The sequence below is a fragment of the Danio rerio genome, chromosome 20 (genome assembly GCF_052040795.2).
Source record: "Danio rerio strain M-AB ecotype USA chromosome 20, GRCz13ab, whole genome shotgun sequence".
Classification (NCBI taxonomy): Eukaryota; Metazoa; Chordata; class Actinopteri; order Cypriniformes; family Danionidae; genus Danio; species Danio rerio.
Window position 1 is genome coordinate 1,665,668 of NC_141040.1, and position 22,648 is coordinate 1,688,315.

Genomic DNA, 22,648 nt, shown 5'->3' on the forward strand with positions numbered 1-22,648 from the left:
GTGAAAGGTTTATATGACTGTTTTCAATTTCATTAGGTTCCTTTAACAGCATCGATGTTGTAATGTGGTTAAAATGCAGTCAGTAAAGTAGACTTCAGCAATCATTTAGTTGTTCAAGTGTAAAATAAGATGAAAAGTTGTTTAAATGTAAGCACCGTCAGGAGCAGCAGGCGAGTGCAAAAACACTATTGAAAACACTGTCGTAAAACAAATGTTCATATTTTAAAGACATGGGGCGGGAAAATGTAACTCAATGCAGTGCTTCTGGTCTGGTCTGAGAGCCACGGTATGTCCAACCCAGGCTCATTCTGAAAGCGTAGTCCCGTGGACGTTTCTGGAGACCGCGAAATACGTCCCGGGAGGTACGTATGGGTGCATTTAATTTTTTTAAGCGAACACTACGGGCCGGTGTGACGCCGTTCCCTTTCGCGCTTGCCGGCTGACCGCTTACCTACGTGTGGAGGGCTTTCCCGCAGCAATCAGTTTTTCCAGTCAGCTCATTGTGTGCGTCGGCGGACTTCAGATGCAGAGAGGAGGAGTTGACCACGGCGAGCGGGTTCGAGGACGGGGAAGAGCGGTTCCAGAAATCAGATAAAACAAAAACAGAATCCAAAAATAAAGTGAACGAGTTCATAACAGGGTGAGAGCGTGGTGAAATCCGAAAGCGTGGTGAAAAAACAGACGAGGGCTTTTCTTTTTCTAGACGGCTTTTCTAAATTGTTGCTCAGGTTTAAGGAAGTGAGCGGGCAGCCGGGTCAATCGGTAAAACTGGTTTGGTTCAGGGAAGGAGGAGGGTGGGTCAGCTGATTGGCCAGTCAGACAGCAGCCTCTGGTGGGTTGACGCCAGAACAGCGCGGCTGCGAGCCGCACTCGCCAGAGACGTTCGAGATACGAAAAAGCGCACACAGCGGCCTCCAACGTATTTGCGAAAACAAAAACTGCACAAAAACGTACCCCCCGGGACGTATTTCGCAGTCTCCAGAAACGTCCGCTAGACTACGTTTTCAAAATGAGACTGGGTTGGGTATGTCATATATCAATCATGCAGTGAAGATTATCGATATTTAATGAAATCAGATCTTAAATGTGGTGATTTTGTAATGACGCAGGAGTTCACTGGAAACACTAGGACTAGGGCAGGGCTGCTCAACCCTGTTCCTGGAGATCTACCTTCCACCAGAGTTTAGCTCCAACCCTGTTCAAACACACCTGAACCAATTACTTAGGGCAGCGCTTGATAATTACAGGCAGGTGTGTTGAACTGAAATCTGCAGGAAGGTAGATCTCCAAGAACAGGGTTGGTCACCCATGGGCTAAGGTTTTCGCATAAGGTCACAATCCGATTGGCTGATGCCTCTACTTGAGATTGAAAAGTTTAGACATTCTTTTTTAACTTTCCCCATGAGTGATGTGACTCCAACACACCTACAGTGCAGTCTGTGAGTGCATGACTTCCCGCATTCAAAGTACTTATCATTCAACACACCATCAGGAATGTACACAATGTGAGAATCCTGCGACATGCACACACAAATCCAATCACTCAATAAACTGTGTGGCATTTCAGTTAGAACATATACTGATATACATTCAGACTCAGAATCCCAGCTATCGGCCAAGGCGAACACTGCTATATAGGATCTGGTTCGGTTTTTGTGTGATTCACGAGATAAAACGTCCTTTAAAACACATACTGACATTACTTTTAGACATAACTTGGTTTACCGAATATCTTCAGGAAAGCTCCAGTGGAGAAAGGTTTTCTGAGTACATTTAATCATGTTAAAGTTTTAAAATAATGTAAATGTTTAATATGTATTCATTAGATTATAAACCTTACCATTTCGCTAAAGTGCAGTGAGTGCACTGTTCTGTGCTTCTGAATGGCTGTATTTACATTTCTGCCGTGTTTAGCCAAATTGCTTACCGCTGCAAATCTCGTCAGGTAGCCTGTTATTAGGACACAGGGTTACAATGCAACCTGCTCACCTAATGTTTACGTTCGTAATATTTATATCATTTGCTTATTAATAACCACCTCGTGTGGAACTCTGAATCTGCTTCTCATTTCGGAGGCTGTCCACCGGACGTCACATTTTGGTTACGGACACACACTTTGAGAGTCTTCCTGACTGAATGAATGAAATACGCTGTTTTCCACCAAGGCAACCCGTGTGCTGAAATATATCTGGCTAAACTGGCATTGGGCTGGTTAAAGAGACCAAAAGAAAGACAGACGTTCTGGCAAATAACGCACAAGTTCAAAGCAGAATATCTTCCTTCAGCATTGCTTTTCAGATTAACAAGAATGTTCATTAAGCGTGTTTCTGAAATACCTTACATACATTTTATTGGTATGTTTACGCTTTCAAAAAACGTACATCCAGCACCTTTAGCAATTTTTATGTTTATGAGTAGCATTCGTTGAGCCACCCTGTACAGTTTGATAGAGCGCTTGAACCTGAAAGTGAGGGGGATAGGATCTGGTTTGGTTCTTTAAGCATGTGATTGCATGTGATTGAGGAAACGATTTCAAAGCCCAAACGCCCAGAGGATGGACATCAGGCGGAGAGAGGACAGACTTCACCAACATTTGTCCAAATGAGCTTACATCTGTTCATCGGCCTCTCCACGGCCAGAACAGGGAGGACCAGCTCTCTCTCTCCCTCCCTCTCTTTCTCAAACAAACGTATTGATTTCATTGAGGACAATTTCTACAATGTAAATACGAAAAAATGTTGGGTTATTTGTTTCAATTCAATTTAAATGACTTTTTTTTTTAGCAGAAAGGTTGGGTTTGTCTATATTTGACTCAATATTGGGTTAAACCAAAACATGATTTTTTTAAAGAGTGTAATGATGACATTACTACTACTACTACTATTACTATTACTATTAATATTATTGGTAATAATAATAATAATAATAATAATAATAATAATAATAATAATAATAATTTATAATAATAATTTTAATTTTATTATTATTATTTTATTATAAAAGTGTAATACGTATTTTTTATTTAATATATACAATTGAAATCAGAATTGTTAGTCCTCCTGAATTATTTTTAACAATTATTTTAATATAGACCCCCTATATTATTTTTCCCCATATTCTGTTTAACAGAGAGCATATTTTTTCAGCACATTTGTAAACATAATAGTTTTAATAACTCATCTCTAATAACTGATTTATTTGATCTTTTTCATGATGACAGCATGTAATATTTGACTAGATATTTTTCAAGATACTAGCATTCAGCTTAAAGTGACATTTAAAGGCTTCACTAGGGTAATTAGGGTAACTAGGCAAGTCATCGTATAACAGTGGTTTGTTCTGGAGACAATATAAAAAAAAAATTCCTTCAGGGGTCAATGATATTGACCTTGAAATAGTTTAAAAACAATTTAAAACCGCTTTTACTCTAGCCGAAATAAAATAAATAAAACTTTACCCGGAAGAAAAACTATTATGGGAAATACTGTGAAACATTTCTCGCTTTGTTAAAATATTTATACAAAATAATTTTGACTTCAACTGCATCTCTCTCTCTCTCTCTCCCTCCTCTGTGATCCTCATCTCCTGTCAGCGGTGAGAGATAAAGCCTGCATGAAATTCATCCTATTTACTGGCTAAATAAGGTCTGCTGGCCATACCGTGTGCAGTTCATCAGGTGCATCTTTTTCCAGACTCAGAATCTATCAAGAGTAATAACTTTCTCTGTCTCTGAAATGACTTTCTTTCTGACGTAACCATTGCTCATGTGGGTGGGCAAAAATCAGCTTTTGTTTACTATACAGAGTCCTGACTCTGTGTATAACGCACACACACACACACACCTGGGGCCACACACTGGACTCTCAGCAAACTAAATTAGTTGGATATTCATTCTTTATCTACAATTGGATAATTAAGTAGGTTAAATGTGTTATTAATATGCCATATTTTATATACTGCTCTATTCAAGGCTTGCGCTTAGTAAATAATTCACTTATTTAATTATTTAAAAAAATGAGGTTTAATTAGTTTTTTTTTTTTTTAAATCTATCTATTTCTAATATACAATGTGATCTTTACTAGATAGGGTTCAGTAATTATTATTGTTTTAATGTTTCTTTAAAAGAAGAAAAGTTTCTTCTGCTCTCCAAAGATCTATCTCAAAAATAATTGTATTGTTTTTATATAATTACACCCACCGGCCACTTTATTAGGTACACCTGTCCAACTCCTCGATAACGTACATTTCTAATCAGCCAATCAAATGGCAGCAACTCGATGCATTTAGGCATGTAGACATGGTCAAAACGATCTGCTGCAGTTCAAACCGAACATCAGAATGAGGAAGACAGGATTTAAGTGACTTTGAACAAGGCATGGTTGCTGATGCCAGACCGGCTAGTCTGAGCATTTCAGAAACTGCTGATCTACTGGGATTTTCATGCACAACCATCTCTAGGCTTTACAGAGAATGATCTGAAAAAGAGGAAATATCCAGTGAGCGGCAGTTCTTTGGATGCAAATGCCTTGTTGATGCCAGAGGTCAGAGGAGAATGGCCAGACTGGTTCCAGCAGCTGATAGAAAGGCAACAGTAACTCAAATGAGCACTCGTTACAACCGAGCTCTGCAGAAGAGCATCTCTGAACACACAACACGTCCAACCTTGAGGCGGATGGGCTACAGCAGCAGAAGAGCACACCGGGTGCCGCTCCTGTCAGCTAAGAACAGGAAACTGAGGCTACAATTCACACAGACTCACCAAAACTGGACAATAGAAGATTGGAGAAACGTTGCTGCTCTGATGAGTCTCCATTTCTGCTGACACATTCAGATGCTCGGGTCAGAATTTGACATCAACAACATGAAATCATGGATCATCCTGCCTTGTATCAGCGGTTCAGGCTGGTGGTGGTGGTGTAATGGTGTGGAGGAGATTTTCTTTGGGTTCATTAGTACCAATTGAGCATCAACGCCACAGCCTACCTGAGTATTGCTGCTGACCATGTCCATCCCTTTATGAGCACAGTGTCTCCATCTTCTGATGGCTACTTCCAGCAGGAAAACGCACCATGTCATAAAGTATGAATCATCTTATGTTTCTTGAACATTGAGAAAATATAACATAGACTCATCTATTGTTTGAATCAAGTTAATATTAGTTAAATGCTGGCATGTGTTATACTCCCACTGCTCCTGATATTGTGCAAACAGTTTTACAATGGTAAACAGCACAGCACCTCTATAAACAGCCTCCACCAAATAAAACGTGCTCAGCGAGTTGTGCACGATGCTTGACAATGAATTCTCCAGATGAAGCAGAATGATGTCACTTCCCGTTTCCAATCTGCTGAGAGTGTTTTCTAATGTGTAAAACAGTGGGCCTGTCGGAGCGGACACACAGTTTATTGTGCAGACAGATGCTGAAACTGCAGATGGAGCTTTATTTACAGATGAGCCGCGTCCGGCAGATCTGCTGAGAGTTTTCCTCCTCTGTGGGAACATCTGCTCCTCTTTTCCCACTACAGATCAATGTGGAGAAACAAAAGTTCTCACCTATATGCGGATAAACTCTAGATCACACCTTCAGGATCTGAAGGAACTGGCCACAACTTGCTGGCAACCCTGCGATTTACTCGATTAGGACTTGATTAGGAAAGCCACACACCTGTTTATATGCAAGACCTTACTGCTCACATGTCAGAGCAAATAAGAATCATGAGGTCAAAGGAACTGCCTGTAGAGCTCAGAGACAGAATTGTGTAAGAGTATACACGTAAGATCATGTACCTGTACATCAGGGCTTCATTTGTGCCGGAACACGCCGGATCCGGCACCTCTGAAATCTGATCCAGCACCTCATTTTTCCATTCCCCCTACTCAACGCCCTCCTCCGTTTGCTGATCAATTTCACTTTGTCCAGCGACTCCCCAACCCTCTTCACTTTCGTCTGCGACAACCAACCCACGTCCCAGTTCTTAACTTACGTCTGTGACACCCCTCCGCTATCCGACGGCCCACTATCCTTCCCAGCCCAACCCACCCCCATCCCCCACTCTTCACTTTCATGTGCAACACCTCTACATCCTCAGGTAGTATGACGGATCCGTTACCCCGATCTGTTCCAGGACCTCAGAATTCACAAATTAAGCACTGCTGTACATGTGTGTGTACTTTTTGTGTGCGCATGTGTGTATGCGTGTGTGTAAACGGCCGTCGGGTAAACACACGCTTCTCACCGCGTCTCCGCCAACTCTAAAGGTCAAAGGTCGGTCATGTGAACGGAGCGCCGCATCATCCAGATGGCAGCGCCGCTCAGCCAAGAGTTGCTGGCAGAAAACGAAGCGGCTTCATGAGTAATCTTTGATTTATGTAAGTGCTTTCTTACCAACATGTGCTGGAGAGTTTTGGAGGAGGTTTGTGTGAAGTGCTCGTTAATCACTCCAGCCGAAGAGAAGGAAAAAAATCAAGCAGAAAACAAGCAGGAGAGACTGGACGTATTAGGCGAGAGCGTCTGGACGACTATCAGAGTGATCATGAAGAAGGCGTCCACACAGAGCTGGTATTTGAGACTCTTTCAGCGAGTTCAGAGCTGTGGTTTGTGTGTCATTATGCAGACCAGAGCTGGACAGAGACTCAACCACTACACCACTAATTAGAGCAGTTCAACTGAGCTTAACAGACCTCAGTCAAATCTGACCACAGCGCTCATGATGACTACACTGAGCTGACTACATAGGGAGCATCCTAATGAAAGTAGACGGTATGCAATGATTAAAAATTTTGCTATAATGAACACACAGCAAAAATGCTTTCTTACTTACATTGTTGTCTTGTTTCTAATCTAAATAGATAACAAATCCTAAATCAAGAAGCATTTTTAACAAGAAATATTGTTTTGTCTAAGTTATGAGTCAAAATTATGTGAGTTTTTCCTTAAAGAGAGAAAAAAAATCACTTTTATAAGGGGTTTAAACCCAGTTGTGTGTCGGCAATGTGTGAATATATCAAGTTTCTAATGGTAAACATTGATTAATTGCATTTGTTATAATCACACTTGATGAAATCAGACTGCAGAAACACTTTGATTGACATTCTCCCTTTATACGTGTCATTAGAGGGGGAAAGCCCCGCCCACTAGTGAACATCTCTCCCTCATTAGCATAAACAGCAGCCCTGAGTGAGAAGCAGCCGTCTACTTTTAGAGTTTTAAATCTGCCACTATGCTGACGCACAGGTGTTTGTAGCTCCGCCCTCTTCTAAAAAAAAGTGCACAACTCATTTGAATTTAAAGCGACAGTCACCAAAACGACACAATTAAGATCAAAGCATAAAAGAGTCAGTTTCAGAGAGTTACAAAAACATTATTTGTGTGGTATTTTGAGCTCAAACTTCACACACACACACACACACACACACACGCACGCACTCTGGGGACATCAAAGACACATTTTACATCTTATAAAAAGGGGCATGATAGGCTCCCTTTAAAAAAGCTGAATAATATGCCAATATGCTCACTATTGCACTGCTGGTTAGACATAAACTGCATTTTGTTGCATTGTACTTGTACATGTGTAATGACAATACAGTTGAATCTAATCTAATCTAATATGGTAAGCAAAATAATCTGGTTTTCACTTTGAAATAAGTTTATTTAGCTTAGCCCATTGCAGATTATTTTGCGATTAGAATATACATTGCACACCTGAGGTGGTAATTTATGAGAAAGCTCAACAGCCAATCAGAATCAAGCCTTCAACAGTCACATCCTATATAGCTTTTTAAATTTTACATGAACAACAACCCGACCTCTCCCATGCCAACCAAGCAACAAAAAGTTTTTAAAAATGTAATAATAAGAAAGGTATAAATTAATAATAGTCATAAATTATGTAATATACATGTGTAAGACCACAACACACACATAAACATGCACACATGAGACACTTATATATAAATATCCAGCGAGCGGCAGTTCAGTGGGCGCAAATGCCTTGTTGATGCCAGAGGTCAGAGGAGAATGGCCAGACGGGTTCCAGCTGATAGAAAGGCAACAGTAACTCAAATGAGCACTCGTTACAACCGAGCTCTGCAGAAGAGCATCTCTGAACACACAACACGTCCAACCTTGAGGCGGATGGGCTACAGCAGCAGAAGAGCACACCGGGTGCCGCTCCTGTCAGCTAAGAACAGGAAACTGAGGCTACAATTCACACAGACTCACCAAAACTGGACAATAGAAGATTGGAGAAACGTTGCTGCTCTGATGAGTCTCCATTTCTGCTGTCGGATGGTCGGGTCAGAATTTGGCATCAACAACATGAAAGCATGGATCATCCTGCCTTGTATCAGCGGTTCAGGCTGGTGGTGGTGGTGTAATGGTGTGGAGGAGATTTTCTTTGGGTCCATTAGTACCAATTGAGCATCAACGCCACAGCCTACCTGAGTATTGCTGCTGACCATGTCCATCCCTTTATGAGCACAGTGTCTCCATCTTCTGATGGCTACTTGCAGCAGGATAACGCAGCATGTCATAAAGCGTGAATCATCTCAGACTGGTGAACATGACAATGAGTTCATTGTACTCAAATGGCCTTCAGTCACCAGATCTCAATCCAATAGAGCACCTTTGGGATGTAATGGAACGGGAGATTGGCATCATGGATGTGCAGCCGACAAATCTGCAGCAACTGTGTGATGCTATCATGTCAATATGGAGCAAAATCTCTGAGGAGTATATCAAATGTCTTGTTGAATCTCTGCCATGAAGGATTAAGGCAGTTCTGAAGTCACAAAGGGGTCCAACCCGATATTAGTAAGGTGTACCTAATAAAGTGGCCAGTGAGTGTATATACACATAAACTGACCTCACTTTAGACAGATTGTTGCCACGGCTAACTACTAGTGTTATATTTATCAAAGAATAATTTACAAGTAGTAAAGGTCACAACAGGGTCACCAGCGCAAGAGAGTGTCTGATTGGATGAGAATTTGCATACGCCCACGAGTGCAAGATGATGTCATGGATTTGTCCTGTAACTGTAAAGAAAGCTCCTGTAGTGCGTGTACAGTATGTGCTAAACGTACACTAGCACACAGACGAGCGCTAAGCTAATGGAGGTGGACTAAAAGCCACGAAACTCCCATTTCATGGGGTTTTTGATGAATGCTTCAGCTTGTGAGCTTTAAAAGACAGCAATTTACAGAGCTGCTCCACACACGGCGGAAAATAGGCCAGCGGCTTAAAGAAAGCTCGAAACAGCAAAAAACAGCATTTACTATAACAAAAAAGAAAAACAAATTATTTCTCTGAAGAAGAAGAAAACTAATTCAGCACACACGCGCACACACACACACACACTCACACACACGCACACACACACACACACACACGCACACACACACACACACACACACACACACACACACACAACAGAAGAGCCTCATTTCAGTTTGATCTGTTGCTTATTTCACATATTCTTAAAGGCGCGGCAACAACAACAACAAAAAGAGCTGTTAATGGCCACTGCTACTTACAATGCACTTGGAGTATGGAGGATCAGAAAGAAAAAACCAATATACGTCTGTGTGTTTACATGAATAAATAAACTAATGTGAAAACTGATAAATAAAGTCATGTATGACATGATAAAACATTATTTGCATTTGAATTAAATGTAATCCTAAATCCTTTGTTATTTTTAATTTTATATGAATAAAATAATTTATATTACTTTATTCTATTTAATAGAATAATTAATATTAATTTATTATTATTCTATATTAATCAACAGAAAATGAATGCATGTATAAAAGTTTAAACGTACAAAATATGAAAAAAATGATAAATGATAGAAATAAATGTAGTCTAGAATTAACTAATGGAAATTCAATAGATCTGTTTTTGTCATTTCTTTATTTTCTTCTTTTGCGTCTGTCTGTCTGTATTACTTTATTTTACATCTGTTAAGTCTGTCTGTAACATCTGTCTGTCTGTCACTTCTGTCTGTCACACTTGTCTGTATGTCTATGTTTTGTCTGTCTGTTACAGTGGTTTGTGTTACGTCTGTTTGTCTGTAACATCTGTCTGTTTCTTCTGTCTTTGTTAGGTCTGTCTATCTGTCTGTCTTTTGTCTGTCTGTCTGTCTGTAACATCTGTCTGTAACATCTGTCCGTCTGTCTGTAACATCTGTCTTTGTCAGGTCTGTCTCTCTGTCTGTCTTACGTCTGTCTGTAACATCTGTCTGTCTGTCTGTCTGTCTGTCTTACGTCTGTCTGTAACATCTGTCTGTCTGTCTGTCTGTCTGTCTGTAACATCTGTCTATTACTTCTGTCTTTGTTAGGCCTGTCTATCTGTCTGTCTTACGTCTGTCTGTCTGTCTGTAAAATCTGTCTGTTGCTTCTGTCTGTCTTACAGCTGTCTGTCTTACATCTGTCTGTCTGTCTGTAACATCTGTCTGTCTGTCTGTAACATCTGTCTGTCTGTGTTACATCTGTCTGTCTGTATGTGTTACGTCTGTCGGTCTGTCTCTGTTACATCGGTCTGTCTGTCTGTCTTACATCCGTCTGTCTGTCTGTCTGTCTGTCTGTCTGTAACATTTGTCTGTTTTTTCTGTCTGTCTTACGTCTGTCTGTAACATCTGTCTGTCTGTCTGTGTTACATCTGTCTGTCTGTTACATCTGTCTTTCTGTCTGTCTGTGTTACATCTGTCTTTCTGTCTGTCTGTGTTACATCTGTCTGTCTGTCTGTCTGCCAATCTGGATGGAACATTCCATCCATATATGAGTGGAGCTCCAGGAGAAATACTTCTGTTGTAATGAGGTTGGGGTAGTGCAGTAAATGAGCTTGTGAAAGACTAAAGCGAGTAAGCATGAAGGAAGCTCCCCGTCATCTCCTATTGATGATCTGATGTAAACCAGAGCAGGGCGTCTCGTTCCAGCGCAGGAGTGTAGGAGTGTGAGTGAATGAATCCACATTAGCCAGTTCTGTTCTGTGTGTGTGTGTGTGTGTGTGTTCATCACTCCTCACCGCAATCAGAGCATGACTGAGCAGAAAGAAGAAAAGCATGTTCCCCTTACACAGAGCTGGAGAATGCAGAGCGCCAGCACTGCCAAAACCACACACACACACACACACACACACACACACACACACACACACACACACACACACACACACACACACACACACACACACACACACACACACCCGCACGCACGCACGCACGCACGCACGCACGCGCACGCACACACACGCGCACGCACACACAGGTATACACACACATTCATACGCCAAAGCAGAAACACACACAAACACACATGTATACACACACATTTATACACCAGTGCAGAAAGAACACACACAAACCCAAAGCTATCACAACATACACACACACACACCCAGAGAAGCAATAACACACACATGTACATACACACTCTCTCAAAAACACAAACACACACTTGTACACACACATACACCAGAGTACAAAGAACAAACACACACACACACACACACACAAACACACCAACCAGAGCAGAAAGAACACACTACACACACACACACACACACACACACACACACTACACACACACACATGAACACACACACACACACACACACACACACACACACACGCACGCACGCACACACACACGCGCACACACGCGCACACACGTGCGCACGCACACACAGGTATACACACACATTCATACGCCAAAGCAGAAACACACACAAACACACATGTATACACACACATTTATACACCAGTGCAGAAAGAACACACACAAACCCAAAGCTATCACAACATACACACACACCCAGAGAAGCAATAACACACACATGTACATACACACTCTCTCAAAAACACAAACACACACTTGTACACACACATACACCAGAGTACAAAGAACAAACACACACACACAAACACCAACCAGAGCAGAAAGAACCAACGAACACACACACACACACGAACACACACACACTACACACTACACACTACACACACACACACACACACACACACACACACACGAACACACACACACACACACACACACACACTACACACTACACACTACACACACACACACACACACACACACACACACGCACACACACACGCGCACACACGCGCACACACGTGCGCACGCACACACAGGTATACACACACATTCATACGCCAAAGCAGAAACACACACAAACACACATGTATACACACACATTTATACACCAGTGCAGAAAGAACACACACAAACCCAAAGCTATCACAACATACACACACACCCAGAGAAGCAATAACACACACATGTACATACACACTCTCTCAAAAACACAAACACACACTTGTACACACACATACACCAGAGTACAAAGAACAAACACACACACACAAACACCAACCAGAGCAGAAAGAACCAACGAACACACACACACACACGAACACACACACACTACACACTACACACTACACACACACACACACACACACACACACACACACGAACACACACACACACACACACACACACACTACACACTACACACTACACACACACACACACACACACACACACACACGAACACACACACACACACACACACACACACACGAGCAGAAAGAACACACACGTGTTTGTTAAAATAACAAAAGCTAACATTGTTTGATGAAGCAGCCCTCATTTCATTTCAGAACACTACAGTAAGCTCCAGCTCCGGCTAGTTCATTAGCAAAGGTGTATTTTCCAGCGGCTGAGCAGCGGTCTGCAAATATAAGCTGATCTGTTATCTGTCAGCGTTCAGAGGGAAAACAGACCCGTCAAACACATCTGAGCTCTCTTTGATTGCTCCAGAAATGGGAATCAGTGGAACGGGCCGCTGCTTTTTGGCAGTGATGTAAAATGCGGGCATTGACATTCAGATCTCTGCTGCGGGAGACGAGACGCTCAACCTTCACACAATGGACGGAAACCCTCCGTATCAGCCGTGAGAACAGAACTAATGCTTGTGGAAATAACGTTTGCATTAATATTGAGACATGTTGTGGAATGTTTTAATGATTATGGTCTAGACATGGGACGGTAACCATTTTCAAGGTATACCGCGGTTTGGAAAAGTCAAGGTTTTAAAATCGCCAACTTTTTTTTTTTTGCTATACCGTTCCTAACAATTGTGTACAATTTTAAATTTAAATTGTGACTTAAAGTCAAGCCAACATCCCAAACCAACGTCATATTGATGTCTAATACTGACATTTATTTGTCAGTATATGGCTACCAAAATCCAACGTCTGCAATCATAGTGCTAACGTCCACACGACGTCAAGCTGTAACATCATTAGACATTGATATTAGGTTGATTTTAGGTTGGACGTTAATGTTGGTCTGACGTTGGGTTCTGATGTCAACACGATTTTCATTTCCAAACAAAATGCAACGTCCCGACGACGTTAGGGTACAACATTAATCTGACATCATGTTGACGTCGTGTTCTTGCTGGGATGGTTACTGCTCCAAAATGTTTCTCAAAATAAAACATATGATGCTTAAAGTGAAAAAAAAGCTTTCTTATTTTACCCAGACATTTTAAAAGAATAAATTTTAGAGCAGTGATCATGATAACGAGAAACTTGTGATATTTTTATGCAAGGTTATCATATCGTCACAATCTAATGCTGTGTTCACACCAGACGCAGAACGCATGGATAAATCACGATATTTGGGTGTAAATAGACGCGTAAAAATTTGAGTTTACTCGCTTCATTCGTGCGTCAAAATCCATTTTAAATTTACTGAGCATAGACGCGGATTCGTGTGATGGGCAGGGCTTTTGTCTGCTAGATCAGTGGTCCCCAAACACCGGGCCACGGACCGGTACCAGTCCGCGGAACAATTTGTACCAGGCCACATAAGAAATCATAAATTATTGCTGTAGAAATATTGCCCCCGCGACTTGGTTTCTTCCACTCACCCCCACCATCTCACGTGAAATGGACTATGCCAAAATTCACCACGGAGCGGGAAGAACGATCGCTAGAATAAATCTCAGTAGTGGTTGTTGATGGCTTAAAGTTATAAAACAGGTATTATACAGTAAAATCAGCAGAGCATTTAAGGATTGTGCATATATGTGTGCGTGCATCGCTAAGTACGTACCCGAAATCATTGCAATATGTATCTATTTCACACAATCATACTCATTTGGGCTGTATCATGCCAATGCAAACATTTAATTCGGCTATATGGTAGTATTATTGTTAGTATGTTCGTCAGTTGAGATGTTTAGCACAGATGTTTTGTATTTGATGCATGTAAACCTTGATTAAAACATAATCAGACTGCGATAGTGCAACTAGCGCATGCGCACTGAGTTGTTCATAATTAACCTGGATGCACGAACGCAGCAGCTGTGTTCACGTAAAGACAACCTGCGGTGTCCGCGGTGATAAAAAGGTTGGGGACCACTGTGCTAGGTGACTCTGCTTCGTTGCTGAGTGACTAACATGTATTTTATAGAGAGAATAGCTGTGTTTATGTGCTTTATGGAGGCTGAAAAACAGCATTGATTTGTTTGGAGTCGTGTCTGAGTCCACTAGATCCTTTCAGAGGTGCACCTAAGCTCTGTGAGTTCATCAACTCCTCCAGAAACGTAACCTGGATGATGGAAGCTTTCAGCGGTGCTTCTGACCAAGCCGAGCCCAGTTTGATGAACTATTGTGGGTGTCGGCATGAGAATTTCCCCGGGACACCAACAACAGGCGATACATCATAATCATGCTCCTACAAAAGCAAGCTCCTGATTGGTTAACGCGGCGCGAATGTCCGCTGAAGTACAGATTTTTCGAACTTGAGTGATTAATTAAACAATTGTGCATCAAACGCGCAAAACGTTCAATTCACGACACGCCATTTGCAGGTATGGCGTCTTCAATTCACGCGTATCGCGCCTGAGGATGTCTATTCGCGTCTTTGCATTAACTTAAAATTTAAATCACTCACGCTTGATGCTTCTTCCCCGTCTGCTGAAAACGGAGCATTATACCGGCCCATTGTGCATAAATCATACAAATATTTTCATATTAGTCAATATTACCACTTAAATATATTTAAAAACTGAATAAATATAAATTTAAACACACATACACAAGTAAATAAACAGAATCAATGATAATTTAAAAATCTGTGGAAATCTGCGGAATTCATTAGGTGTGGGCCTAGTTATAGCAGAGCACAGAATCAGCAAGAGGCGACTCTCTAGTGCGACTTGGAAAACAGCCACTAGTGCGGCGGCCATTTTGGAATAAAAATTCCAAAAGAATAACAGCATATTATAAGTCTTTAAAATAAAATATTAAAAGTGCGATGATTGTGATAGTAAGTGTCATATTGTCATCGTTCAGGTTGTATTTTAGCTTTAACGCACTTTTTAAATAAATAAATAAAAAACAAAGCAGCTGCTCGCCATCGCGACAGTATTAAGATCCAACGGCCGGCCGATCGTTTTCCCTCCAAAATGGCGGAATCGCAAGGCTGTTGCTGGGCGCTGCTGTTGCAATGGAAAGTTCTATTGAGTGTCGCCTCTTGGTCATTCTAAGCTCTTTGGTTATAGTAAATACTGTAGTGTACATGAATTAACCTGTTGTGTTGATTCCATAGTTGCTATGGTAACACAACAACCACAGTAATATAAACAAATCACTCGATACTGTAGCTTACTAACACCATAGGGTGTACTACACAACAATACACCATAGCATACTGTAGTACAAACTAAAGTATACAACAGTATTTATTAAAGTTCACTATAGTAAATACTACAACATTCATTACACAGCATACACAGTATAACACACTTCACTAATGTATTAGTATGTTTTTTTTTACATGTGGACTGTATTTATTTGCTCTCCAAAGCAAACCACATGAACATGACAAGCATCTCCCTGACTAGAAAACCACACTGATGTTTCTCTCTGAATAAGAGTGTATGAGAGCATCATGAGCGGATCTCCGTGTAACACTGACGCTCTTTGCAAGATGGCTGACAGAAGACACTCAAGATGGCCGTCACACTTCCCACAACACTGATGCGACCCGTGCGCACTGATCCGCCTACGCTCTCCTTCACTGACCCACATACAGCAGGAGGAACCGTCCCTTCAGTCCGGCAAACGCTGACCACGACATGTAGAGCGGAAAGCTCAGTCCCTGCGCAGAAACACACGTCCTTCTGAAGGATCTTCACACACTCACAGCAGCACACAACTGCCATTGACCAGTAGTTTACACCGTACACAATAGGTGCGTACCAAATCACAGAATTAAGCATTACTCTACGCCACTTTCTAGTAGTTCTAGTATATACACTTTTTAAGTGCACTTTAAATATCCGAGCGATGCACTTATTCAACTGATTAAAAGAAAAGAAGTGTGTACAGTTCACACCCTCAACGCTCGCAGCTTGGCTCAAGTAGTGCATGGGGAGGGGATACTGATAAGGGGGAGGAGCTACAGATTAAGGAGTGCTGAGGTTAAATTACTTCATTTCTTTTGGGTTTTGGGTTTCTCCCGATGTTGCTGTTGAACTCCTGGCAGGTAATATTTGGTAGTTTGGTCATTTATTTCACTAATTTGGTAAAAACAACAGCTTAAACCAGCCTAGGCTGGTTGGCTGGTTTTAGAGGGGTTTTGGCCACTTCCAGGCTGGTTTTCAGCCATTTTCAACCTGGTCTTAGCTGGTCAGGCTGGTAGCCCAGCCAAAACAAGCTATGTCTAGCTTAAACCAGTCTGGTCAAGCTGGATTTAGCTGGTCATTTTCCAGCCTGACCAGCTAAGACCAGGCTGGAAACCAGCCTGGAAGTGGCCAAAACCCCCCTCAACTAAGGCTGGTTTAAGCTGGCTCCATTGAATATATACTGAGGTAAAATGATTGATCATATTATAAAGACATGGCGGGGGAAACTTTAATTTAATGCAGAGCTTCGAGTACAATCTGAGACACACGTTATATCGGATATCACTCGGCCAGTGGAGATTGCAGATTTTTAAAGAAAACTGACCTTAAATGTTTGCATTGGCATATAGTTGACCGGAAGCGCTTAACCCAGGTTACTGGCAAATTCAAAGTCCCATTAGCATGCTTTGGCATATACCCTGTTGTTAAACATTGTCTAGTAAACGGTGTGAAATTTAGTTTAGTAAAAAAAAAAAATTCAATTGGGGACCACACTAAACGCATACGCTATACGGTTGAGTATATAAGTGCATAGTGCAGCATCCAATATGCAACTAATAAAAACACAAGCACTACTTACTGTGCCAATGTGTTGCCCAAGTTTTTTTTAAATATTTATCTAGACCAGGGGTGTCCAAACTCGGTCCTGGAGGGCCGGTGTCCTGGAGTTTAGCTCCAATCCTGATCAGACACACCTGAACCAGCTAATCAAGCTCTTAGATACACTAGAAACTTCCAGGCAGGTGTGGTGGAGCTAAACTCAGCAGGACACCGGCCCTCCAGGACTGATTTTGGACACCCCTGACCTAGACAATAATCTAATATATTAATCCTTTGATTTTTCATATTTAAAGAGGATTGTGTGCTGCTGTGCAACCCTGTGTATGTAATAGGCACCTCACATGCGTCCAAAATCATCTACTCCTCCAGTATGTACTACGTTTGAATCTGAATTTACTTCACAACTATAGAAAAGTGTTGATGCGAGTATGAATGGATTTCAGACATCCTACATCCGCCATTCATCATTATCAGTCGCACCGCTTCATTCCCATTCATGAATTCTCTCATGTGGCTTTATGGGTAGTCAAAGCTTCTATTGGATGCAGACGGTTTCTCAAATACTATGAATTGGGACATACTACTCAGCTTGCCTACTATACAGTAGGGAAGTATGCGATTTCAGATGCAGCCTAAACAGCCCTCAGTTTCTCAGTCTAGACACCGACTGTCCCGAGCTGTCACCCGACTGCAGTGCAGTAACTTTGGCAAACGCTGCTGGAGAAAGTGTTTGTTAAACTGCTCCGAGTGTGAAGCGGAGCGCGGTGCAGGACATGACAGTAAAATAAAGCAGAGGCGGGCGGATGATAAGGGAGTGCTGTGTGAAGCACCATTTATACTGTCATGTCAGGGTTACTCCCGGCGCTGGAGAACTGTGAGGCTTTCTGTGCCCTGCAATCACTTTTACATCATTCCCAAAACCAGCTGGACAACATCAGACCTGACTCAACACTCCAGAGGCCCGAGGCATGAAGCTGCTTTGGGCTTTCAATCAGGTAATTTTGTGTTCAGTTTGAGCAAGCTCTGTGTTTCTGGGCTCAAGAATTTGGATTATCTGATCAGGTTTTCAAAACACTCCATGTTTAAAACTCTGTGAAAACAGTCAGAAAGCTGTAATATGAACGCCAGGCCTGTAGTTGCGCTGTCACCTTGTTAGCCCTGTAGGGAAGTGATGATGTGCCGGCTACTGTAGGTGCTGGTGTGTCTGTGATTGGCTGTTTGCTGCACTTGTGCATTTGTGATTGGCTGTTTTCTGCACTTGTATGACTCTGAGTGGCTGCTTTCTGCACTTGTGTTTGTGATTGGCTGTTTGCAGCACATGCGCATCTGTGATTAGCTGTTTGCTGTACTAATGTGTTGTGATTGGCTGTTTGCTGCACTTGTTTGTCTGTGATTGGCTGTTTGCTGCACTAATGTGTTGTGATTGGCTGTTTGCTGCAATAATGTGTGATCGGCTGTTTGCTGCACTCATGTGTCGTGATTGGCTGGTTGCTGTACTTGTGTGTCTATGATTGGCTGTTTGCTGCACTAATGTGTTGTGATTGGCTGTTTGCTGCAATAATGTGTGATCGGCTGTTTGCTGCACTCATGTGTCGTGATTGGCTGGTTGCTGTACTTGTGTGTCTATGATTGGCTGTTTGCTGCACTAATGTGTTGTGATTGGCTGTTTGCTGCAATAATGTGTGATCGGCTGTTTGCTGCACTCATGTGTCGTGATTGGCTGGTTGCTGTACTTGTGTGTCTATGATTGGCTGTTTGCTGCACTAATGCGTTGTGAATGGCTATTTGCCGCACATGCGGGTCTGTGATAAGCTGTTTGCTGCACTAATGTGTTGTGATTGGCTGTTTGCTGCACTAATGTGTCGTGATTGGCTGTTTGCTGCCCTTGTGCATCTTTGATTGGCTGTTTGCTAAACTAATGTATTATGATTGGCTGTTCGCTACACTAATGTGTCCTGATTGGCTGTTTGCTGCACTAATGTGTCCTGATTGGCTGTTTGCTGCACTAATGTGTCCTTATTGGCTGTTTGCTGCACTAATGTGTCCTGATTGGCTGTTTGCTGCACTAATGTGTCCTGATTGGCTGTTTGCTGCACTAATGTGTCCTGATTGGCTGTTTGCTGCACTAATGTGTCGTGATTGGCTGTTTGGTGTACTAATGTGTCAAGATTGGCTGTTTGCTACACTAATGTGTTGTGATTGGCTGTTTGCTGCACTCGTGTTGTGATTGGCTGTTTGCTGCATTAATGTGTTTTGATTGGCTGTTTGCTGCATTTGTTCATCTGTGATTGGCTGTTTGCTGCATGAGTTTCAGTATTGATCACAATCTCTAGATTAGTCTCTGAGTTCAGAGAAAGTTCATGTATTGAGCGTTATACATCTGCTGAACCTGATCTTAACCAGGCTGTATTTGTTTGCTTTTATCAACTCTAAACCTACTCTACAAAAGAGTTTATTCCACCAGATTTACGCTACAGGCCACAGAAGTGGAGATCGACACAAGCATTATCATCTGCGTTTACAGTCTGAGAGTTTGGTGTGTGTAAAACAGTGTGTGTCCTACAGCACCGCAACCAGTGCTTATGAGGAATCCTCCAGAGGCCGATCCATGAGGCGGATCACAGAGCCCTCGGCGGAGACTCACAGTTTCACATCTGAGCTGTTTTATAAAGAGCTCCATCTCCACATGAGCACCACTCAACCTCACGCCTGTGTTTATGACAGCACACATCAATCTGGGGGAAATTAACCCTCAAGTGCTGTTGGGGATGTTTTCATCCGTTCTGGGGTAGTTTTGGGTGTTAATTTAGCCACAACTTTCTCTGTGTTTTAGCAATTGGGATGATATTTGGTGACAAATCTTATTTTGACACTTTTTTTTTTTAAATAGCTTTAAAAAGGTAAAAAAAAAATAATCAACAATACACTCGGGGCAAATTGACTATCCTTTCATTATGTTGGGGGCTGTTTTGCCTCATTGACTTCCATTATAATCATATTTTTTGATAGCAAAAAAAGCCATGACTGCATATAATCATGCATTCCTGATTGTTGCTGGTTTTCCCTGTTGGGAAGAGGTCCAACTTGTCATTTTTACTCAATTGCAGTTCAAGAACAGCTTTCTAATGACTATTAATTGATTAAATATACAGAAATTGTACTATACAATGATATGTAGACTCACCAGCCACTTTATTAGGTACACCTTACTAGTACTGGGTTGGACCATCTTTTACTTTCAGAACTGCATTGATCCTTTGTAATATACTATAGATGTAACAAGGTACTGGAAATATTCCTCAGAGATTTTGCTCCATATTGACATGATAGCATCACGCAGTTGCTGCAGATTTGTTGGCTGATCATCCCGTTCCACCACATCCCAAAGGTGCACTATTGGGTTGAGATCTGGTGACTGTGGAGACCATTTGAGTACAGTGAACTCATTGTCATGTTCAAGAAACCTGAGATGATTGAGCTTTATGACATGGTGTGTTATCCTGCTGGAAGTAGCCATCAGAAGATGGAGACACTGTGCTCATAAAGGGATGAACATGGTCAGCAGTAATACTCAGGTAGGCTGTGGCGTTGATGCTCAATTGGTACTAATGGACCCAAAGAAAATCTCCCCCACACTATTACACCACCACCACCAGCCTGAACCGCTGATACAAGGCAGGATGGATTCATGCTTTCATGTTGTTGACATCAAATTCTGACCCGACCATCCAAATGTGTCAGCAGAAATGGAGACTCATCAGAGCAGCAACGTTTCTCCAATCTTCTATTGTCCAGTTTTGGTGAGCCTGTGTGAATTGTAGCCTCAGTTTCCTGTTCTTAGCTGACAAGAGCGGCACCCGATGTGGTCTTCTGCTGCTGTAGCCCATCCGCCTCAAACAGTGGCACAATTCCCGGTAGGGACAGGGGGGACATATTCCCCACACTTTTTTTTTAGATACAGCACTTTACTTCATGCTATAATTTTCCCTCGAGAGTCGAAAACAGTTATTTTTCAAATTTAGGCTTTTCTGCACACAATTACTCAACATTGCTGCACATTTCTAAAACTATCACCAACATTCCACAACAGTATCACCATCACTCGGATTTGGCCCCCCCCACCTCTCAGAGCAGAATTGCACCCTTGGCCTCAAGGTTGGACATGTTGTGCGTTCAGAAATGCTCTTCTTGTCATCTTGACCATGTCTACATGCCTAAGTGCATTGAGTTGCTGCCATGTGAATGGCTGATTAGAAATTTGCATTAACAAGCAGTTGGACAGGTGTACCTAATAAAGTGGCCGGTGAGTGTATATTGTTAACAGGAGAAATGAGCCTGTTTAATTTTCTGCTGAACACAATGGAAGATATGCTGAAGAATGCTGGAGAAAACAGCAGTTGACTTCCTTTGTGTCTTCTATGCTAGTATAGTAACTACACTGAGAATATCTAGTTTGTGTTCAACAGAAGAAATGTTCAGAACCACTCGAGTGTTATTAAATACGGAAATGAATGTTGTTTTTTTTAATCTCTTTAATGCCTGCGCTTCCTTTAGTAGTCATCATCAGATCCTCTCCAACGTCATCAACAGTTTGAGTATGCTGCTTTAAATTATTATCTCTGCAAAATAATACCATCAGATTGACTTTCTTTTACTGCAGAACACCATCAGTGTGAAGCAGAATGATGTGAAAAACAGCACTAGAATCTAATCGGTGTGTGTGTGTGTGTGTGTGTGTGTGTGCATACTTGTTTTGATATCCTGATGGGATAAACCTGAATGCACACAGACTCATGAGGACTTTAGTTGACTTCAAAACTGTGGTCTTCATAGGTAAACATGCGCATAGATAACAGAGAATGAAGTATTTTGAGAATGTAAAACTGTGGATGGTTTCCTCTGAGGGTTGGGTTGAGGGGTAATGTTGGAGTGGAGGGAGAGAACACGCGATTTGTATAGTAGAAACATCATTACGTCTATGAGAGTCCCCATTGGGATATAGAAACAAGTCAGTGTGTGTGTGTGTGTGTGTGTGTGTGTGTGAATATCCAGCATCAGTCAGAATGTCTCCTCTCCGCAGGCTCTGTGTTCACTTACTGTTGAAATGAGTCAGGTCGTCCACAGCCTCCAAATGACTCCCTGGAGGAGCGAGACATGGCCCATGCAGCCCGCGTCACTTAATGTTTGCAATTACGGGGAAAACCATCACGCCAGCAGGTTTACGTCACACCATAAAACATTCTCAGACTGCACCGAGAGCAGGAACAGACTACGCTGAAGTCCTCAAATGAGAATCTGCTTTTACAGTTCATTAAGTGATGCCATTGCACAAAGAATCATTAACAGAAAATCCC

The 22,648-nt window shown here is 41.9% G+C and overlaps 1 protein-coding gene across 52 annotated transcripts in view; it reads right to left on the reverse strand.

The window, feature by feature from the left end:
* Positions 1 to 22,648, reverse strand: part of ptprk (protein tyrosine phosphatase receptor type K) — a 300,910-nt gene that overhangs the window by 169,088 nt on the left and 109,174 nt on the right.